At 36.4% G+C, this 12207-nt stretch overlaps 1 long non-coding RNA gene across 4 annotated transcripts in view; it reads left to right on the top strand.

Moving 5' to 3' along the window:
• Positions 1 to 6499: 6499 nt before the first annotated feature.
• LOC114413534 overlaps positions 6500 to 12207 on the top strand; it is a 37684-nt gene continuing 31976 nt past the window's right edge. For all 4 annotated transcript variants that reach the window (XR_003666930.1, XR_003666928.1, XR_003666929.1 and 1 more), the window contains exon 1: positions 6500 to 6697. This is a non-coding gene — a long non-coding RNA (uncharacterized LOC114413534). The remainder of the gene's footprint in view (positions 6698 to 12207) is intronic.

Here is a 12207-nt window from a genome sequence, read left to right as displayed (position 1 = left end):
TGCAGTGGTAACATATAAATTCATGTTATTTTTAATTTCATTTAATTTAATTATGCAATATGGTAATACCTTATCTGTTGTTGTCAATGTCATAGGAGGCTTGCCAAGCAATTACAGAAAGGTTGGAGTGGTTGCTCAACCTCAGGATAGTGACTGAAGGCACGAAAGCACACGATGTCATGCAAGACTGGTTAAGGATCACTAGGGGTGTCAATGTAGAGTGCAATGTTTATGTCAGGTCACGATGAAGGCGGCACACGGATCACGCTTGAAGACATTTTCAATTGTTTAGGAAAAAATTTAGGCTGTTTATAATTTTATTGTATTTGACAACATTTTCGTTTTACCAAGCTTATTTGAATTTTCTTAATGTTACTATTAATGTTATTACTAAGAAAGAAAGATAAATTATTTAACCCTAAAGCGTAACACTAAACCCTGGTATTGACGTCACAGTTAACTATAACAACCACGTAAGACTAAACCCTAAGTTAAGGAGTATCCCTAAACAGTTAACTTTAACGTAATGTATAATACATAATTACGTGAATATGTAGTGAACCAATTATATATTAATGTAGTACATTACAATGTCATCAGTATGTAAATGTTCATTGTTCGCTTAAATCAACATAGTCTCTTTTGAACATCATCAAATTTTTGTATTGTTGCATTCTACTAATATATGGAGTTGGCCACTACTTTGCCTGAGGATGACAATTCCTAGACCATAACAAAGCTACAGGCAGTAGGGGACAACGGTCTCTTAAATAAACATGTTGTACATGCACAAAAAATTTCAAGTTACGATAACACAATTAATTTCATTAATTAAAAAATATGAACACGATGAACATACCTGAACAAAATGATTGCCAAATATGTGACCAATACATATTACGCGAAAAAACGTCATGCTTTGTTACAGAGACAATGATACCATGATAACATTATACCTTGATGCAATGACATATCCCATGTCGGTTATATCCATCAACTTATCCATAGTAACCTGCATAAACTAGTTATACGGATTACATTTATGTAAACTAAACTTAAAAAAATAATCAAAACATAAATTACATACCATGGATAATCCATCAACAAGCAGAGACCTCTTTAATTCCTCAAATTTGTCTATGCCACCATAGAGGTTGATGTACTCATCAGACCATTTGGCAAGTTCTTTAAGCAAATTATTGCGCACCAATGACCATGAATCTTCACCAATATCTAATAACGCAACAATTGCACGATATCCACAATTACCGTCAGTTTTCACATCCACAATGTTTTCAATGGAATCGTGAATGAACAGATGAAATTGATCCAACATCAACATGATCCTTCTTGGATGGCCTGGTCAGAAGATGATGCACTACGCTTGACTGAAGAATTACTATTTTACACAAAATATAAAGCATCAACATACTCCCAGTAAGACGGATCATGCTTTGTTGATCTTTGGTGTTTGGTCATCGGTTTCTTCTGTGCACTTTTGGTGTTGACCTTTTCTGGAGGAGGACACATACAGTTTAGATCAGGATAGGCAATTTTTTAGAGTTTACTCATTAGAGTTACTTTGCCACAAACATCAAGCTCCTTAAATCGCTTGGATATGGTTTTCATCTCTTTGATTATGGTCACTAGGGCTCAAATAACCCTTGGTCTGAAAAACTTAGCCTCCGCCAAAACATATGGATTGTCTGAAGTGAGATGGTACCAAGAACATATTTGGATAGCTCACATGCACATGGAAGACTGTGAGTAGTTCTCATCACACATCCACAACGAGAGGGGTTTTTGCCTGCATAATGTACACGCTCATACTCAACAACAATTTGATTTAAAGTATACCTTGAACCATGCTAAGTAGCCTCTTGTATAAGGTAACTTTTAAAAACATGTCCAACCACATGTATACTTGTCTCAAAGGATGCCTTAATTTCAGTGTGTTGCAGCGTGATCATGTTGTTCATGACATCCCAAACACTACATAGGTCTCCAAGGCTATTCTGTAATAGTCTTTTTGAAGCCCAATGAACATATTCAACCCTACATTTCAAATACTCAAATCCCAATAAAGAAATACAATAATTAAAATCTATGAATTCATCAACCCTAATAACAAAAAAAAGAACATTTTCGTACCTGCTTGTTGTTGTGTTTCCTAACTGCATCACCTTATTCGTCCAGGCTTTAACAAATTTTTCCTTGTGGGGAATTATCCATGTTTTGTTAACATAGTCAACAAACATTGGCCATGGTGAACAAGCAATTTCAAACATCTTAAGGCAATCGTCGAACTAATGCTCGGAACAACAATCAACCAAACTCCCCTTGGCATCCATGACATACTCTCATGCATTTTTTTGACCAGTTAGGGATTTACATTTTGCCTTGACATTCTTGTCGATGTGAAACCTACACAACAAGTTAGTACACTCAGGGAATACAATTTTCACGGCATTCATCAATGCTAGGTCTTTGTTGGTCACCATAACTCCAAGGAGGGCATCACGTCTTAGAAAAAGACCTCGAAACTGTTTTAGAGCCCATACCACATTATTTACACGTTCTCCCTCCAAATATGCAAAACTAGCAGAGAATATCATCCCCGTTGGTGTCATACCAACAAATTCAAGTAACGGGAGTCTGTACCTATTTGTTTTGTAGGTACTACCTATCAAAAACACCAAATTACATGCATTGCATAACTTCATTGCATCAGGATGACACTAGAAGATATCACATACAACATCTTCATCCTTTAATATATGCCAATGAATATACTGATCTCGTTCAAGAAGCTTCATTAGATGTTGTATTTCAGTATCATTGTCTCTTATGGAAGAACGATATGCACTTCTTGTATTGTATATTTGTTTGATTGTTGTACAACTATTGGCATCGTGCTCCTTCAACGTTAGGAGATTGTTTCTTGGTTTCACCATTGACTTTGTCATATCAACAATAGTTGTCTTCTCATCCTTAGTCAATCGACCAGCATATGAATGTCCAACTAATGACTTGGCCAATTCATGATTGTGACTTTCACACATTAACTTCACCATCCAACCTTGCCTTCCAACCACTGGTTTCCCATGAAGCTTAAAGGGACACCCACATTTCCTACTACTAGTATTTCTTCTAAAAAAATCTTTCTTCCTAGACCTATACTAACCACTCCTTTCACAACCAATTAACACAAATGAAGTCCTTCCTCTCATACCAGTGTTAGTGTCAGACCTCTTAATCATTGTCACAAATCCAATTTCATAAACGACTGATCGAGCCTACTGCAAAACATCATCTCGGGTAGCAAACACCTACAATGCAATGCAAGCTACACAATTTTAGTCTTTAAAGGGACATTCATTTTATTAATTTTATAACAATAAATCACATTCTTACCTAAGAAGTATTGAATGCATCAGAACAATCAACATGTTCTTCTTCATTCACACCAACTTCATCTTCATTTTGATTATTCATATCAACTTCTTCAGACATTATATTGTTATACATCCATTGATCTTCACCTATCTTAACAACACATTCAAAATTTTCAACATCATAAACAAACAATTCCTAACTACACCATACATATACTATCGCACAAAACCTTACGTAATTTTTTACTGCATACCATTTTATAAACATTAAAATTGATAACCCTATATATTAAAAACCAATAACATCAACTTTTTATACTTACAATTCATAACCATACAATACATAAAAAATTATAACCGCAACATATGTATACGTAGTCAAATAAAAAAAAGTAATTACAAATTAATTATCAATCTACACTTCTTTAAAAACATTTAAAACAATATTATGAATTATATTTCAAATAAACAAATAATTTTTATTTTAAACAATAAATACTAACATATCTATAATTTAAAAATATTTAAAATTTTAATTTTTTAATTTTTTTTATTTTAAAATCCGTATAAAACATACAAATTACTTAATTTGTATGTTTTAATTTAACTTACAGATTACATAATCCATATAGAACATACGGATTATGTAATCCGTAAGTTATATTAAAACTTACAGATTACTTAATCCGTATGTTATGCAAACACAAATTTTATGGTGTACCTCTGACAACCCACTTCCGTTAACAACCGAACCAACCACCGCAACAATCACCACTGACGAACCTCCATACCTCTTTCACCTCGACCGAAGCGGGACCTTTCTCAACAATGAAAAACCAACACGAAAGGGAGAAAGCAAAGAAGAAAGCGTAGTAGTGTAAATGAAAAAAAAAACAAAGAAACCAACTTAAAAAGGAAGAAGAAAGCACAAGGGTATTTATGGAATTAAGTAAAATTATTGGGTGCAGAAGCAATAATACTGGTGCACCTAGCAACACCCTGCACTCTAAGGTAGTGACAAGTTAGGCCCAAGTTCCTTCGATCCACATGTTTCAACTAGTCCAAGACCTACCCGATTTATAACAAAACCTTGGATTATTCTTCCTGTACCATTTACATTTCTTTTACACTCAACCTATTTTTAAAAAAAATTCTAATTTTATCTTTTTTTTACTTCTTTTTCGTTTCCTCCTTTTTTCTTTTCTTTGTATAATTCATACGAGATCTCGAACCCGTGACTTTCGCGTTATTAACACGACGTTCTAATCAACTGAGCTAATAGAATAATTACGCTAAAAATTAATTAACTTTGCTATATATAATACAAAAATTTCTAACGTATATTTGATACACATATAAGTTTACATAATAAAATTTATAACAATTAATTTTGATCTACTAATGTATTATATATATATATATATATATATATATATATATATATAAATTTTTATTAAACCTATGATTTTTATTAAAAATTTATATATGTAAAAAAAAAATAGATCAAAATTAATGGTTACAAAATTTATTATGTAAACTTATATGTGTATTAAATATACGTTATAAATTTTAGTGTTATATATAGCGACACTAATTATTTTTAACATAATTGACCTATTAGTTTAATTAGTTAGAGCGCCAAGCTAATGACGCGAAAGTCACATGTTGGAGACTTGTATGGACCATGCATTTTAAATTATTTTGTAAAATATATTTTTAATATAATATGGGTCATACGGATTACTAATCCGTAAGTCCAATTACAATCCGTATGGGATTATATGTAAGGACATTTTTTATTTTTCCCTCTCAGGGTGAGTGTATTGGAAAAATGTTAGGTGTAGGAAAAAAATCCCCGAAACCTTTCCCGTCATTGAGTTTTCTAATTCACGTGAATAATGATTATATGTATAAGTAGCAAAATGGGCTATTGGATTCAATGTGGGCTAGTTCGATATTGGTCGGCGATAATGGGTCATTCCAAGAAAGCTTGAATTTAGTTTGAGCCTAAAAATGAAACTCAAGTCCTATAAAAGTCTAATTTTATTGGCTTTTAATGGGTTTTTGAATGTTAATGTGCATTAAATCATGATTGGGTCAAACTAAAAAATTTACATTTAATTTGGACTAAAGAAAATAAGTCCAAGTTCAAAATTTTATCAGCACGGGTTCAGACTTACTCGACAAGTCCATTTTATCACCTTATTTATATGTAACAAAAGATCTTTTTCATATATATATATATAAGATTTATTGTAACATCTCGTTAAATTAGACACAAGCTATAATACAATTTTTATTAGTTTTAGTTATTATAAAATTGAGGATAAATTTTTCGCATTTATATGAAACACTTATTAAACATATTAGAGAAATTAATATAAAGAATCATAATTTTCTTAAAAAAAAAGAAGCAATGGGTAATTGTGTAAATAATTTTTTGCTAGTTTATTGGTAAGGTGCTTTTTATCCTCATAAATATAAAAATATTCGAAATTCGTCTTTGTAAGATTTTTAATATAATTTTTATTTTCACAAAATTTAAATATATCATTTTTTTGGCTTGGACACTGGTTTGAGTAAATCCAAATACGATGATGACTTTTACAGTTATGCATATGACCATTTATAATCGATATAAATGTGACAACATTTTTTACATTGATCATGGATATAACAAATGTAAAATATGATATTTTTTACATCAATGTCTAATCAATGTAAGAAAACAATACAATTTGGGTCAGTAAACAACATATTTTAATTTTGTAAGAATAAAAAACATACTGAAAAATTTTATAGCGAATATTTTTATATTCGTAAAAACAAAAAACATATTTTAATCTAATTGATATTTTTTATATTTTCCCTTTTTCCATTAGCATTCCGATTCCTGTTCCTATATAGATTGGATAAATTTTTTTATTCAGATTGCAACCAATGGATTAAAAACAATCTGTTAATCATTTAGGTCTATTAAAAATTCAATAAAAAAAATCAATCCTTTTGACATTAATCTTTTATTTTATTTTAAAGTAAGATTGGTTTATCTTTTGTCTTTTAGATCAGATCAATTTTATCTTTTAGATCAATATTACTATCTTTTAGTTTGTTCTAATTTCCAACGGCTACTTCCTAATATGCTTGTACTTCGCTTTCTCTTCGATGGATTCAAAGCAATTCGATCGCTGGAGTCGTGAGACTAATCCTGAACCTGGCGCTTCGATAACGGTGGAGTGGGTTTCGGTGAACCGCGAAATTTCGGACGATGTCACCGTCTCCTTCTTAGATCAATCTTCCAGGTATTGTTATTGTAGTGTTTTTAAGTTTTGCAGTTTCAGCTTTGTGAATTTTGTTAAGAATGAGTGTAGTGGAAAGAAATTGATTGAATTCTGAGTTGTGAGGGTTTGTCGTTCTTGAAATGTGTAAGTAATTAGAATTTTCATGAGTCATAGCTGACTTGTAATACTTCCCCTAAATCTTGAGGGTTTGTGGTTCTTGAATTGTATAATGTTTGGAGAATTAGTTTTCATGAGTTATATAGTATTGCATTCCCTGAATCTTGAGGATTTGTGGTTCTTGAATTGCGTAATTTTGGACTTTGGATGATTAGAGTTTTAATGAGTCATAGCTGAATAACAATACATCCCCTAAATCTTGAGGGTTTGTGGTTCTTGAACTGTTTTTTTTTATTTTGATCAGCAAAAATATAATATATTATAAATGGATGAAAGTACCAGGGGTACTATTAATGCAATATTAGTGGTAGGTATGCTGCTGGATCCACTAGTATTATGATCCAAATTGCAGACCTGATATACTATTACAGTGTATTACCCTTCATTTCTGTCCTATATACAAAAAGCTACTGGTAGATTACTAGACCAGTAATTATAGGACTCTACAAAATCTTTCTCCAACCCTCTAAGCCATGACCATACTAGAAATATTGCGTCTTCCAACAGCTTACTTCCATTAAAAGGCTCATTTAGGAAAACATTTCGATTTCTGTGCTGCCAAATAGATCAGGTAAGGGCCACCCACCAGCACTTCCATCTAGAATACTGCTTTCCTCCATTTATGCCAATTGGTTGCTGCATGAAGTGTTGTCTTGGATTAACAGAAAAAGCTCCCATGGTTTGAGTCCAGGAAAGGGATTCCCACCATAAGGGCTGTGTCTTTGGGCAATAAAAAAACAGGTGAGAGGCTTCCTCCTCCTTACTTCTGCAAAAAGGACATATTGTGTCATTCATCTGGATTTGTCTCCTTCTCAGATTAGCTTTGGTTGGTAATGTGTCTTTGATTAGTCTCCATGCAAAAATTAGAGCTTTTGTTGGGATTTTTAGCTTCCATAGGTCCTCTAATGCCTCATTCGGATTGTCCCCTGCTGTTGCTTCTTGCAGCAGGTGGTATGCACTTCTTGTAGAGTACTGCCCACTAGTTTCTGGTTTCCATATCCAGCAATCTGTGATCTGATTTTGGATTGGTATCTGTGATATTTCATCCATAAATCTGACAGCCGCATCTACTTCATTGTCAAATAAGGGTCTTCTCCACTCAAGATTCCAACTCCAAAATGTTTTGGTTTGTCTCCCCATTTGCTGAATGACTCTTTGTTGTTGACAGGAGACTTGATACAGCCTGGGATATTTCATCATTAATGCTTCCCCTCCTCCTACCCATTGATCCTCCCAAAATCTGATTTTGTCCCCACACCCCACCTTCCATTCTGTTTCAGTTTGTAACACATTATTCATCTTTTGTTCATGTATCAACGACAGTAGGTCCTCTCACCATATTGATTCATTGCTGGCTCTTTTTCCTTCAGCTAGTGCTCTCCACCCTCCATATTTCGAATTCAGTATTTTAGTCCATAATTCTGTGTTTTGCTGCATCAAATTTCACCACCACTTTCCCAACAATGCTTTATTGAACGTCTTGATATCTTTTACTTCCAGTCCACCCTTTCCTTTTGGGAGACAAACTGTGTCCCATTTGACCCATGTTATTTTCTTTTGATCTATTCCTCCACCCCAAAGGAACCTTCTCTGAATTTGAATCAGCTTGTCCGCTACCTTGTTGGGAATCCTGAAAAAAGAGAGAAAGAAGATTGGGATAGATGTTAGGATGGATTTTATAAGAATCACTCGCCCCCCAAAGGATAAGTGTCTCTGTTTCCATCTCGCTAATTTTCTATCACTCTTTCTAATGATCGGATCCCATAGCTCAATACGCCTTGGATTAGCCCCTATGGGTATTCCCAGATATGTGAATGGCATGGACAAAATTCTGCAATTCAAGTAACCCGCAGCCTGCATTTTCCACTGCTCTGATTGTCCCATAGCCCCAAAACAGCTCTTCACATAATTTATTTTAAGGCCTAATGCAAGTTTGAAAGCCCTCAGGATCGACTTGATTGTCTTGACATTTTGCATGTTAGCCTCTCCAAAAAATATGGTGTCATCAACATATTGTAATATGCTAACAGGTACATTGTTCTCCCCCACTAGAAACTCAGTGAACATCTCCTGTTTGACTGCTTCCCTCATAAGTCCAGTTAGCCCCTCAGCTACAATATTGAACAGTAGGGGCGCTAGAGGATCGCCTTGTCTAAGGTCTTTTTGTGGAGCAAACTCTGCTGTGGGACTTCCATTGACCAACACCGACACCGAGGCAGATTTAAGACAACCTTCAATCCAGTGTATCCATTTATTGCAGAAGCCCAGTCTCCTTAGCATGTAAGAAAGAAAATCCCACGAAACTGAATCATAGGCTCTTTCAAAATCCACCTTGAATATCATGCATGACTTTTGTCCCCTCCTTGCTTCCTCCACTGCTTCATTAGCGATGATGACACTGTGTAATAAATGTCTTCCGGCTATGAAAGCAGATTGTCGTTCATCTATAATAAATGGCATAACTCTCTTCATTCTGTTGGCTAGCAGCTTAGCCACGATCTTGTAAACGTAGCCTATGAGTGAGATAGGTCTGAAGTCATGGAGGCATTGCGGGTCAGTTACCTTAGGTATTAAGGCAATAAAAGAGGCATTGGCTCCCCTTGGGATAACACCATTTGCGTGGAATTCATCTATAAATCGAAGGACATCCAGTTTCATAATCTGCCAAAATTGCTTGATGAATTTAAAATTAAGTCCATCGGGCCCTGGACTCTTTTCACTATCACAGTCCCACACCGCTGTCCTGATTTCTTCCTCACTGAAGCTATCCACCAACCTTTGGTTTTCTCGTTGGCCAATGCTATGAAAGCTGATGTTATTTAAATTTGGTCTGCTGTGCATGGATTCTTGAAATCTTTGCTGAAAGAAGCTACGGACTTCCTCTTTTACTCTACTTGGGTCGTCAACCCAGGAACCATTAATAGCCACACCATTTAAGACATTAGATCTTCGAAGTGAGTTAATCAACAGGAGGAAGTAGCGGGAGTTGCAGTCGCCTTCCTTGATCCATCTAGATCTCGCCTTCTGCCTCATTAAAGATTCATGTGCTTGAGCTGCTGTCCAAAGATCTTGCTGTAGCCTTTTCCTGTTCGTGCTTTCTTGGGGAGTCATCTGCCTATCTGCTGTTTCAATTTCCAACTTATTAAGCTCAGCCTCTAGCTTCTGGACCCTCTTAAATGTGTCTCCAAACTGTTCTTTGTTCCATGTCTTCAGCCTTTCCTTAAGACGTTTGATCTTTTCTTTGAGTACAAAGCCACCCCATCCACTCAGCTGTGTCTGAGTCCAACATTCCTTAACTATCTTCCCAAAAGACTTATCCTTGAGCCAACAATCAAGTATTCTGAATGGTTTGGCCCCCCAATCGACATTTTTAGATTTGAATAGCACTGGATAGTGATCAGAGAAGTTTCGTTCTAAGACAAATTGCGAACTAGCTGGCGATTTGGTGAGCCATTCTGAGGAAACAAGCGCTCTATCTAATTTGTTTCTGGCTGTTCCATTTGGTCTGAACCAAGTAAATTTTTTCCCAATACATGGTGGTTCAGCCACTTCAAGATCCTCTAGCCATTCATTGAATTCATTGCTGGGTGTATCATCCATCCCTCTTTGTGATATGCCCACCCTTTCCGATGCATTCCTGACACTGTTAAAATCTCCCACCAGGCACCATAAACCATTTGGATTTAGATTCTTGAGCTATTTTATAGACTCCTATAGAACTCTGCCTGACATTTTGTTTTGAGTATCACAGGGGGCATAGATGTTGATTATACAGAGCTTCTGGTCTTTGTTGTTCCACTTTCCTTCCAGCAATATAAATCCCTGTCGCAGACCCTCCTATCTACTTTGAAGCTTTTATCACTCCATAAACATAGTAGACCCCCTGCTATGTTTATTGCAGGCTGTATCTCCCAGCTTACATCAGAATCGCCCCATAAGAATTGACACATTGTGAGATCAATTTGTTGTTTCTTCGTCTCCTGAAGACATAGTAAATCTACTTTGTGTTTCCTCACCTGATTGCAGACCACTTAACCCTCCTTCCCAGCCCTCTTACATTATATGTTAAAATATTCATGGGGCACACTTCTATTTCCCAACTTTTCTGTCTCTTTCCTATCTCTGTTTTCCATGTCATTGATCATTTCAATGAAGCTTTCGTGATTTATATCAGCTGATACCCCCATTTGTTGTATCATTTGCCAATGGTGTTCTGCCTCCTGTAACTCTTGTGGGTTATCATCAGGTAAGGTTGTTATCCTGCTCTTGGGTTTTTGACCTCTTTTCTGATCATAGAAATATTCTCCAGGCCCAGCTTGGTGTGATCCTGATTAGAGTGGTCTGATTTGTCGTCCATTTTATGATGCTGTTGTTGCTTGTTGCGCCCCTTACTTCTGGAATACACCATCGGCAGTGCCCTGTTTTCATTTTTGTTAGTTGTTGGGCTCAGGTTTTGTTTTTTTAGTATTGCCGGTGTGTTGAGGTTAGTGAGGCCCAATATCGGTGGCCCACTTTCATCAACTTCCTGCTCACCATCTTCCTTGCTGATATATTTATCCCAAGCGGTGCCTATCTTTTCACGAGTGTTGTTTGTGTGGTTGCTTCCAGCATTCAGGGCACATGGTCCTTCGAAATTGGTCGGGGCCGGCCCACCAATACTTTTGTTTGTTTGTAATGGAGATCGGGGCGCATGGTCAGCGGAGACCAGCTCAACAGCCATATCTGCAGGGGTCTTCTTTGGGCTATCTTCCGCATAGACTTTCTTTTGGGAACTGCTCTTTGCCTTATTTGCGTAAGCTGTGTCGACCTCCTCTGCAGTCTGTTGTGCTGACGCTGCCCCTTTTGAAGCTTCTAGGTCAAGCACTACTATGACGTTGGGGTTCGCGCTAGCTTCCCACTGACCCGGGTTATTACCCCGTGGTTCGTTGCATGAACCGATGGGTAGTGGGATTTGTCGTTGGTGCCCCATGCATGTTCCACCGTCAGAACAGTCGCCGTCGGTATCATGTCGTGCATGAGCGGTGTCGTTTGCTTCTACGATGTTTGTGAACTGGTTTCCGTCGTCACTATCTTCTGATTCAACCTCCTCCGACGAGCCGGCATTATCTCGAGCATGGCATCTGCAGAGGTGGTTTTTGGGCCCTGTCTCTTCAGCGATATACACTTGATGTGTCTCATCGGCGATATGGAGGTTGACTGTATGTTGTAGTAGGGGTCTCCAAGCGGTTTTGACTAGCACTCTTGCTCTGTCCAATCTTCGGAGCTCCTCTACATTGTCATCTACCCACTGGTTCCCCGATCACTGCAACAATCTTTTTAATGTGCACCGTATCCCAGGCTATCATGGGTATGCC

This window comes from Glycine soja, chromosome 1 (genome assembly GCF_004193775.1).
Source record: "Glycine soja cultivar W05 chromosome 1, ASM419377v2, whole genome shotgun sequence".
NCBI classification, from domain to species: domain Eukaryota; kingdom Viridiplantae; phylum Streptophyta; class Magnoliopsida; order Fabales; family Fabaceae; genus Glycine; species Glycine soja.
This window is presented reverse-complemented; position numbering and strand designations above follow the sequence as displayed.